Here is a 10,465-nt window from a genome sequence, read left to right on the forward strand (position 1 = left end):
GAGGGCTGAGCCAGCTCAGCTGCAGGGGTGGAGTAAAGGAGGGATGACTGTCTTACAGCAGTCAATGAAGCCCATTTTCTGGTCACACTGATTGGTTTTGGGGAATATCCATTAATCAAAGAACACTGAGGTTCTCTTCTGTGAGATATTTGCTGAGGTCTTCTAAGAAAGAGAAATTTCCTCCATTTTTCAAAGGAGATCCTGAGAGAGAACTTCTCTCTTATTTTGAACTATGTGATGTAAGAATTGAGGTCTAGGACGTTAAAGCCATTTTTCTGTGGCATCAGGAAGGGCTGGAGGAAGAGTGACAGGAGCTCATGCCACACCCACAGGGCTAAAATGAAACCACCGCAGAGTGCGGCAGAGGGAAGAGTCAGAATGAAACACAACCCCAGATACACTGTTTGAGTTGGGACATAAAGCCTCCTCTACTGCCAGAGTTTTAGTTACAAAACACAGTAAATTAACTTTGTTGTTTAAAACAACTTAAGTGCATTTTCCATAACCTGCAACACAAAACAGTTCAAACGATGCATATTTAAATAGATGTTTTCTCAAAGCGATGTTCTGGATTTCAAAGAGGGTTTTGTAGTCATCCACAGACAGCCCAAAAAAATGTGAAACTCCACAATTATACAACAGGAAGAAATTCCTCACTTTATAAATAATTCATGATGGGATGCCACTGAATATAATCCGCCCTAGTGCACTTAAAATGGAAACTGATTTATAAACAATTTATATTATTCTAATGTGAAAGCAATAGCCTTCATCTCTTAGGATTTTGCAGGTTGTAAAGCTGTTTTATATGCATTATCTCATTTGACCTAAGAAACCAAAAGAAGCTCACATTGGCCAGGACCCCAGAAGGAGCTGACGTCCGTCTTAATCCATCTGACATTGATGTGATTTACTTTGCAGTCTTCCATAATTGCACCAGTGCCATACTTCCAGAATAACCGTACCCCGCCAGTGCCATGCTTCCAGAATAACCGTACCGCGCCAGTGCCATACTTCCAGAATAACCGTACCCCGCCAGTGCCATGCTTCCAGAATAACCATACCCCGCCAGTGCCATACTTCCAGAATAACCGTACCGCGCCAGTGCCATACTTCCAGAATAACCGTACCGCGCCAGTGCCATACTTCCAGAATAACTGTACCGCGCCAGTGCCATACTTCCAGAATAACCGTACCCCGCCAGTGCCATGCTTCCAGAATAACCGTACCCCGCCAGTGCCGTACTTCCAGAATAACCGTACCGCGCCAGTGCCATACTTCCAGAATAACCGTACCGCGCCAGTGCCATACTTCCAGAATAACCGTACCCCGCCAGTGCCATGCTTCCAGAATAACCGTACCCCGCCAGTGCCATACTTCCAGAATAACCGTACCGCGCCAGTGCCATACTTCCAGAATAACCGTACCCCGCCAGTGCCGTACTTCCAGAATAACCGTACCGCACCAGTGCCGTACTTCCAGAATAACCGTACCCCGCCAGTGCCGTACTTCCAGAATAACCGTACCGCACCAGTGCCGTACTTCCAGAATAACCGTACCCCGCCAGTGCCATACTTCCAGAATAACCGTACCCCGCCAGTGCCATGCTTCCAGAATAACCGTACCGCGCCAGTGCCATGCTTCCAGAATAACCGTACCCCGCCAGTGCCATGCTTCCAGAATAACCGTACCGCGCCAGTGCCATGCTTCCAGAATAACCGTACCGCGCCAGTGCCATACTTCCAGAATAACCGTACCGCGCCAGTGCCATGCTTCCAGAATAACCGTACCCCGCCAGTGCCATGCTTCCAGAATAACCGTACCCCGCCAGTGCCATACTTCCAGAATAACCGTACCCCGCCAGTGCCATACTTCCAGAATAACCGTACCCCGCCAGTGCCGTACTTCCAGAATAACCGTACCCCGCCATTCACATGGTGTCTCCTATCTGGCAAAGCAAACCCACAACACGTTTTGTTTGATGGCCACTGATTCACTAGCCCCACTGCCAAGTGAGAAGCTCTCGGGCTCACTGGGAGACAGCTTGAGCTTGAAACTGCCCACATTTACTAAGTATATAACATTTGGAAAAGATATTAGAGTACTCTGAGTCTCTGATTTATCATATGAAAGTGGGAATAATAAACACCCACATCACAGATTTTTAGGGACCAAGAAGGATAATTCCCTTTATATTTTTTATTCCTCCTCTGACTGATTTTATCTCTTTCAATTTTTCTATCATAAAAATATGCAAATGTTTCTACTTTTTAAATGTATAAGTTTAATGATTCCATTCCCATGCTTAAAATCTTTCAGTGATTCCTGGTTCCTAAAGCATGCTGTCTGAACCCCATATCAGGACTTCCACGATTACCCGTGATCTGGCCTGGACACCTTTTCGTCTTTGGCCACCTCTTCCGACCAGACTCCTGTGCCCCAGGGTGTGGATCCCACCTAAGACAGCCTTAATGAGCCCCTCGGCATGATCAGACTTTAGTCCTGATCCTTTTCTTAGAGCATTTACTTTAGAAAATATGTAAATTATTTCTCCATTCCTCTGTGATGTACGTAAACTTTTTAAAGTGCCTCTTGCAAATTTTTACCATCCAGAACTGTCTTTTTCAAGGACCTGGGAAAAGATGTTTTGGAAACATAAACATCAAGGAAGATGATGCCCCTCTATCCCAGTGCCTCCTGTAGGGTAGAAGCCCAACTTAGGGGGCACCTTGTTCTAAGCTGTAAAACTACCTCCCTTCACCAAGATATGAGAAAGTTTACTTTTCCTTTGGGTGACGCTAATCAGCCAACCCAAACAGGCTGTATTCCCTCTCTCACTCAGTTCTTAAAAATTCTTATGTTCTTCCTTTCAGTGGAGTTAAATTCACACTGAGCTTGGCCTCTTTTCTGTAAGACAATAGCCTTGAATAAAGTCTTCCTTGCCTATTTACCCTGTCTGATGCAATTCTTGTTTTGGCAATCCCCAAATGCAGCGTATGGTTATGCTTATCCCGGGCTTAGCCCATTTGTTTTTTCAAGTTGGAACAACTTTCTCTCTCTTATCCACAACAATTTATGCATTTTTACGTCAAAGGATTAATGTGTTGCTAAATGTGTGCCTTGCTTGGAATAGGGACTTCTTGAAGGCAGGAACCATTTTGTTCCAATTTTGTTTCTGGGGTTAACCCAATGTTAGGTGCTTAGTGTACTCAGTGTATGCTTCACAAATGCTTGATGTCTGTCAACCAGAACAAGCAACACTGCATTTAGCTCCCATTCACCTGATCCTGAACAAATAAATTAGAGCAAAGAATAAAGAAATAAATAAGCTGGAGGTCAGAAGGAAAATCCCATAAGCAAACCAGGAGCAAAATGTTAGCATTGCTGCTCAGCAAAGATTATGAGAAAATGTGAACATGATGCTTTCTTCCAGGAAATAAACTTCCCTGTGCAAGAGAAGTGGTAGCAAAAAAATAAAGAGGTCATCTCTAAATCTCCAAAATTGTAGTTCTCCCCAAATAAAATAAAAATGTCTCTTTGATATTTCCAGGTAGGTTCAAACTACAACCTTTTCTTAAGCACAGTTTAAATATTAATAAGACAGATGTTGGGGCTGGGCGCAGAGTCTCACACCTGTAAGCCCAGAATTTGGGAGGCTGAGGTGGGAGGATCACCTGAGACCAGGGGTTTGAGACCAGCCAGGGCAACATGGTGAACCCCTGTCTCTACAAAAAATATAAAACTTAGCTAAGCATGGTGGCACACACCTGTGGTCCCAGCTACTCAGGAGGTTGAAGTGGGAGGATCATTTGAGCCAGGAAGATCAAGGCTGCAGTGAGCCATGATAGCACCCTTGCACTCCAGCCCAGGCAGCAGAGCAAGATGATGCTGCCTTAAAAAAAAAAAAAAAGGCAGATGTTGAAGCATCATACTTATAAAAAACAATAAGATGAAGAAAAATGAAGAACAAGAGAAAAGAAAGAATCACACACATATCTGGCACTTAAATTTTCTAGGAACTGTTCTAGGCAATCCCAGTGCAGTTCTGAAGTGGATGCTTTTTATACTGAGGGAGCAGGCAAAACAACTTGCCCCAGTTTGGTCAGGTAGTAAGCAGCACACCCAGGATTCAACACTGGATGGTCTGACTAAAAGCCTGTGACGTAGCAGATTGCATCACAGTGAAACAACAGGTTTACTTGCGAATGAATCCAAAAATTGTAATGCAAATAATATTGCTAGTGTTAAAGACCACTTGACCAGTTGAATATATATTTATGTATTGTAATGAGCTTTATAGAAAATAATCACTGATTTTGACTATATACCACTGAAGATTTTAGGTAGATGATTGTGTAAAACTTTTTCCCAAATATTTGGGGAACATAGACACTGAAAGAAAAACAAAAGCTGAGTGCATGTAAAACAATCCAAAATTGTCAGCACTTTATTTCCACAGGCCCTAAAAAAAATCGCCCAGAGCAGAATAAAGTAAATACGGATACTCATTACTTTTCTGCACAAACTGCTTGTAATTTGTAGCAAAAGTATTTTCAGATCAAGCAAACAAGAATTTTTTTCCCTCCAGTTGAATATAAGTACCTACAATGTTATATTAACTGCAAAGAAAAATCGTATTTTCACAAAAAAAGGGCAGTCTGCTTGTACAGCCTCTATCCTATTTGGAGAATGATAAAATTCTCAGAGGAAATAATTGCATTGCTGCAAGGTGCTCCAGCAACTAAAATTGTGTGTCACCTTGATACTAAATTACTAAGAGGTCCCACTGGTCACTGTTTGTTAACTTACATTCAGCCAGTAAAGGAACTGGCAGTCAAAAAGTGTTTTCAGAGGAGAATCAAAGATATTCCTCTGAAATTAAATTAGAATTTTATTTAAAAAAAAACCTTCAGAGGAAAATTCTTAAATTAACTTTAATTTGATTTATTTCATTTCATTTTATTTTTTACTTTTTTTCTACAAAAGAAGATAGGAAAGCAGCATAGATGGAAAATAAATTAATTTTGTCCTATATTGGAGACCTCACATGGATGTTAACTATGACCTTTAGAATGCACATGAGCTATATGTATTCTGGAATGAGAGTGGCTAAGAAGTTAAAAGCCAAAAGCAATAGTGGGAAAAGATAAGCTGAACCACATCCAAGCACTTAAAAATGTTGGCTTGAGGCATGTACCAGTAAGTCTAAGATCACATAACCAACCTCTTTCTATGACCTGTAATTACTCTTTCTGCATAGAGAGAAGTCTGCTGACTTTTCAGTAAAGTATCCCCTAGACAATCCACTTCTGAATAAATATATTGAACTTCTCTGACTAGGTGTTAAAAAGTGTTTTACAGTGTTGTTACCTTTGGCAAGAAACTTGTGTATTCCAATTCATTGCACTATGCATTTGCTAAATTGAGTGCTTAAGGTTTTCTCTTTATATTAGCTGGCTTTTCTCTGGAATTTTACACTATCTAATGCTCTCCTTAAAATCTCTGTCTTCCAATTTCAAATATATGTATATTCAAATTCCTATGTAACAAATCTGAATGAATGGTCCCATTTCTGTGTGACAGAATTTTCTGCTCTTGCTCCTATTTTTCTTTCCAGGTTGAATTGGCAGTTCTTCATCCATTTAGAAATCAAAGGCTAGAATCATTGTCTACCAACTCAGCTCCATGTATTCAGACATCCAGGGTTAGGAGGCATTCAGCCATCCAGGATTGGAATCACTATCCACCTTCCATCCTTTATCAGTTCATTCATCTAGGACTGGAATCACTGTCTACCCTCCATCCCCCATCTATTCAGCCATCCAGGATTGGAATCACTGTTCATCCTCTATCCTCCATCTATTCAGCCATCCAGGATTGGAATCACTGTCTACCCTCCATCCTCCATCTATTCAGCCATCCAGGATTGGAATCACTGTTCATCCTCTATCCTCCATCTATTCAGCCATCCAGGATTGGAATCACTGTCTATCTTCCATCCTTTATCAGTTCATTCAACCAGGATTGGAATCACTGTCCATCCTCCATCCTCCATCTATTCAGCCATCCAGGACTGGAGTTACTGTCCACCCTCCATTCTCCATCTTTTCAGCCATCCAGAATTGGAGTCATTGTCCATCCCCCATTCTCCATCTATTCAGTCATCCAGGACTGAGGTCACTATCCATCCTCCACCTATTTAGTCATCCAGGATTGGAGTCACTGTCCACTCTCCATCCTCCATCCTCCATCTACTGACATAATTGTCCATCCTCTACCTCTTTATATCTAAGTTTTCTCCAAGTCTTGCATATTTTGCTTTGTATATCTCAGAACTGTTCTTTCTAGTTCCATTGTCAAACATGGCCTTGGTTTAGGCTCCCTTCATATAATTTTCAATGGTCTCTATCATACTAATTTTTATCACCCATTCATCTACAATACTACTACCTGAATAAATCCAAATTATTCTGATGATACCACTATTCCATGTAAAAGTCTTCAATAGGTCCTCCATAACTTAAGTAATAAAATTCACGTTCTTTAGTAAGAATTTTCAAGAGCTAGTTTTGCCCAATATTTCATCTTCATCTTCTTTCCTCTCCATCTGCATTTTACACAATAGTAATTCTAGCTACTTACCATTTGGCAAACATGCCATGCTTCCTCTTCCTCCCTCCTGTGCTTGGGCACATGCAGCTCCTTCTGATTTTAAAGATAAACATGCATCCCCATAGTTTTCCCATTCGTGTTTTCTGGCAAACCTGTGTTTATCCAACCTATATGCCACTTCCTCTGTGAAGGTTTCCTTATCCACCCACTCTACTACTCCAAAATTAGTCACTTCAGCTTCTCAGCAACTCCAGTAAGTCACATGCTCTTTCATGATTACTCTGACTACTCTACACAAGCATTACATATTTAAATGTGTGAGGTCAGAGTTCATGATTTACTAATTCTACTCATCTTGGCTTCCTTAGAGAATTGCATGGTGTTTGCTGTAAAATGGGCACTTAATAAATATTTCTTAAATTAAACTGAATATGGAGATTGGATTTTCTTAAAAATTTCACATTTTCCATGTCAATTCAATTTTACTTTAATGTGTTTTTTAAGGCATGATGAAATGTTTATTGAAAATCCACAATTGATGTTTTAAAATTCCAGTTCAAAATTCAGTAGCAAGGATATGCAACAGACCCACTCTATTGCCTCAAGCATTAGATGGATTGAAAAGGTATATGTACATATATAGTAACTATATTAGAATAATGGAACTTGGTGAAATAAAAATTAAGAACTTCTTGAAAAATCAAAAGTATATCAGATTGTCTTGTAGAGTGAATCAACAACCAAAAAGGGCTGAAGAGACTATTGTTGGAAAGGTGGGTTGGCACTCAGAGACGAGGGAAGTAAGAAGGTAAGTGTTTCCAATGTTAACTGACAATATGGTTAATGGGAAAATTACAGTTCAGGTAGCTAGGTGGATTCAGACTTTCATCCAAGCAGCCCCCTTTTCAGACACAGACATTTCCCTGGGGCCAGGAAACAATGGTGAGGAGTCAGCTTCCAGGTAAAAATCATGGACATGAGAGCTTAGGTGTGGGAAATCAATGCTTATTCTCTGGTGTTACTAAGAAGAATTAGCACTCGGACTGTAAGTTTTCCTAGTAAAGCATGTTACTTTCTGCAGAAAGGGCACTACTCACCAACAGTCTTGCCACAGGAGTGCAATGAACAAAGGAAAGGCAGAAATATTTATCTTTTAAGTAGCTGTGTCCTTATTGCTGTGTCCTACATCTACTGGCTGGAGCCAGACTTCACAGTCTAAACTAGACTTGATTGGCTAGTACTTTAAAACTTTCTTAAATAGGTAAGGGGCAGGAACAAAGAAAGAAAAGAGGAAGTTACTTAGAAAGGATTTGACTTATCTAAATAAGGGAAGGTATGCAATACAAGTTAAGACATGACTGGGACAGCCTGGGCATGCCTGCTAAGAAACAAATGGGGTCAGTCTTCTTAATGTTAGCAAGCAGGGAGATAGAATATGCTTCATTTGGGGAAGAACTTTGCTATTTCCTTCATTAGATAGGAGAGATTAATGTCCTGGATTTCTGCTAATGTCCAGACAGAACAGGAAATATTCATGTAGCAAATGACGTACCTTGTTCATTAGGCAATCCTAAATTTGTCTCTTTCTAAGTAAATATAGGAGAGAGTAGAATATTCTGCACAGGTAGTCCACCCTTAAAGTAGGCTGTGCAATTAGACAGAAGTTTGTTTAACCAGAAACCTCAACCACAATTGTCAGAACAGAACAAAGACCACCAAGCACTTAAGGAAACTCCACACTGTGAAAGACATGAAACATTAAAAAAAAATTAGTGGCAGAGTGAGAATTTAGTGAAGGATATTTCATGCTCACAAAGAGATACAAGGCCATTTTGTGTACATAAAATATAAACCATAATACAGACTAAAATTTTTTTATAAGACTGTTAAGATGCATACTTCAGTAGGTGGTCTGAAATGTTTATATCCAAAAGATAATTTAGTGAGTTGAGAAAATGAGCTCAGGAATACTTCAGAAAGCAGCAATATGACAAGGAGATGCAAAGCATAAAGGTAAAATTGCAGAGTGAGACATGTATGATAGATTCTAGGTCCCAGCAATCTTTTGACATAATGGGTGTCAATCTTAACTATATGTTGGGATTATTTTCAGATTTTAAAAGTAAGTGATGCTGAGTGTTCTGCCGGCTTCCAGACGAGCAAGACTTGTGATCTGGTTCTCGGACTTCCCCAGCAGCATGGCCACCAAATGCCAGTCTCCACTCCCACCTCAAAAGAAGAAACCAAAACCACCTCCTGCTCAGGGACTGGAGGAGACATTGGCCTCTGCAGGCTTGCCGAAGAAGGAAGAAAAAGAACAGCAAGAAGCAATTGAACACATTGATGAAGTACAAAATGAAATAGACAGACTTAATGAACAAGCCAGTGAGGAGATTTTGAAAGTAGAACAGAAATATAAAAAACTCCGCCAACCATTTTTTCAGAAGAGGTCAGAATTGATCGCCATAATCCCAAATTTTGGGGTACAACATTTGTCAACCATCCACAAGTGTCTGCACTGCTTGGGGAGGAGGACGAAGAGGCACTGCATTATTTGACCAGAGTTGAAGTGACAGAATTTGAAGATATTAAATCAGGTTACAGAATAGATTTTTATTTTTATGAAAATTCTTACTTTGAAAATAAAGTTCTCTCCAAAGAATTTCATCTGAATGAGAGTGGTGATCCATCTTCAAAGTCCACAGAAATCAAATGGAAATCTGGAAAGGATTTGATGAAACGTTCAAGTCAAACGCAGAATAAAGCCAGCAGGAAGAGGCACGATGAGGAACCAGAGAGCTTCTTTACCTGGTTTACTGACCATTCTGATGCAGGTGCTGATGAATTAGGAGAAGTCATCAAAGATGGTATTTGGCAAAACCCATTACAATACTACTTGGTTCCTGATATGGACAATGAAGGAGAAGGAGAAGAAGATGATGGTGATGATGAAGAGGAGGAAGGATTAGAAGATATCAATGAAGAAGGGGATGAGGATGAAGGTGAAGAAGATGAAGATGATAATGAAGGGGAGGAAGGAGAGGAGGATGAAGGAGAAGATGACTAATAGAACACTGATGGATTCCAACCTTCCTTTTTTTAAATTTTCTCCAGTCCCTGGGAGCAAGTTACAGTCTTTTTTTTTTTTTCCTTCCCTCTCGTGCTCAGTCACCCTGTTTTTAAGGTCTCTTTTCTCTACACCATGGTTCTCAACTTATTTTGGGGGGAAATATCTTGAGCAGGATGCAACGGGAAAAGAGTCTCTACCCCTTTCTGTTTGAAATTCATTTTTATCCCTTCCTGTCTTAACAAAAACTGTATGGAATCAATACCTCCGAGCTCTGTGGGAAAAAAGAAAAACCTGCTCCCTTTGCTCTGCTGGAAGCTGGAGGGTGCTAGGCCCCTGTGTAGTAGTGCATAGAATTCTAGCTTTTTTCCTCCTTTCTCTGTATATTGGGCTCAGAGAGTACACTGTCTCTATGTGAATACGGACAGTTAGCATTTATCAACATGTATCTGTCTACTTTCTCTTGTTTAAAAAAAGAAGAAAAAAACTTTAAAAAATGGGGTTATAGAAGGTCAGCAAAGGGTGGGTTTGAGATGTTTGGGTGGGGTAAGTGGGCATTTTGACAACATAGCTTCTCCTTTGGCGTGTTTAATTGTGACATTTGACAGACATCCTCGCAGTTTAAGATGACACTTTTAAAATAAATTCTCTCCTAATGATGACTTGAGCCCTGCCACTCAATGGGAGAATCAGCAGGACCTGTAGGATCTTATTTGGAATTGACATTCTCTATTGTAATTTCGTTCCTGTTTATTTTTAAATTTTCTTTTTGTTTCACTGGAAAGG

The 10,465-nt window shown here is 40.3% G+C and overlaps 1 pseudogene; it reads left to right on the forward strand.

Moving 5' to 3' along the window:
- Positions 1-8,810: 8,810 nt before the first annotated feature.
- On the forward strand, positions 8,811-9,755 carry LOC100895670 (protein SET pseudogene; annotated as a pseudogene).
- Positions 9,756-10,465: the final 710 nt, after the last annotated feature.

This window comes from Callithrix jacchus, chromosome 1 (genome assembly GCF_049354715.1).
Source record: "Callithrix jacchus isolate 240 chromosome 1, calJac240_pri, whole genome shotgun sequence".
Classification (NCBI taxonomy): Eukaryota; Metazoa; Chordata; class Mammalia; order Primates; family Cebidae; genus Callithrix; species Callithrix jacchus.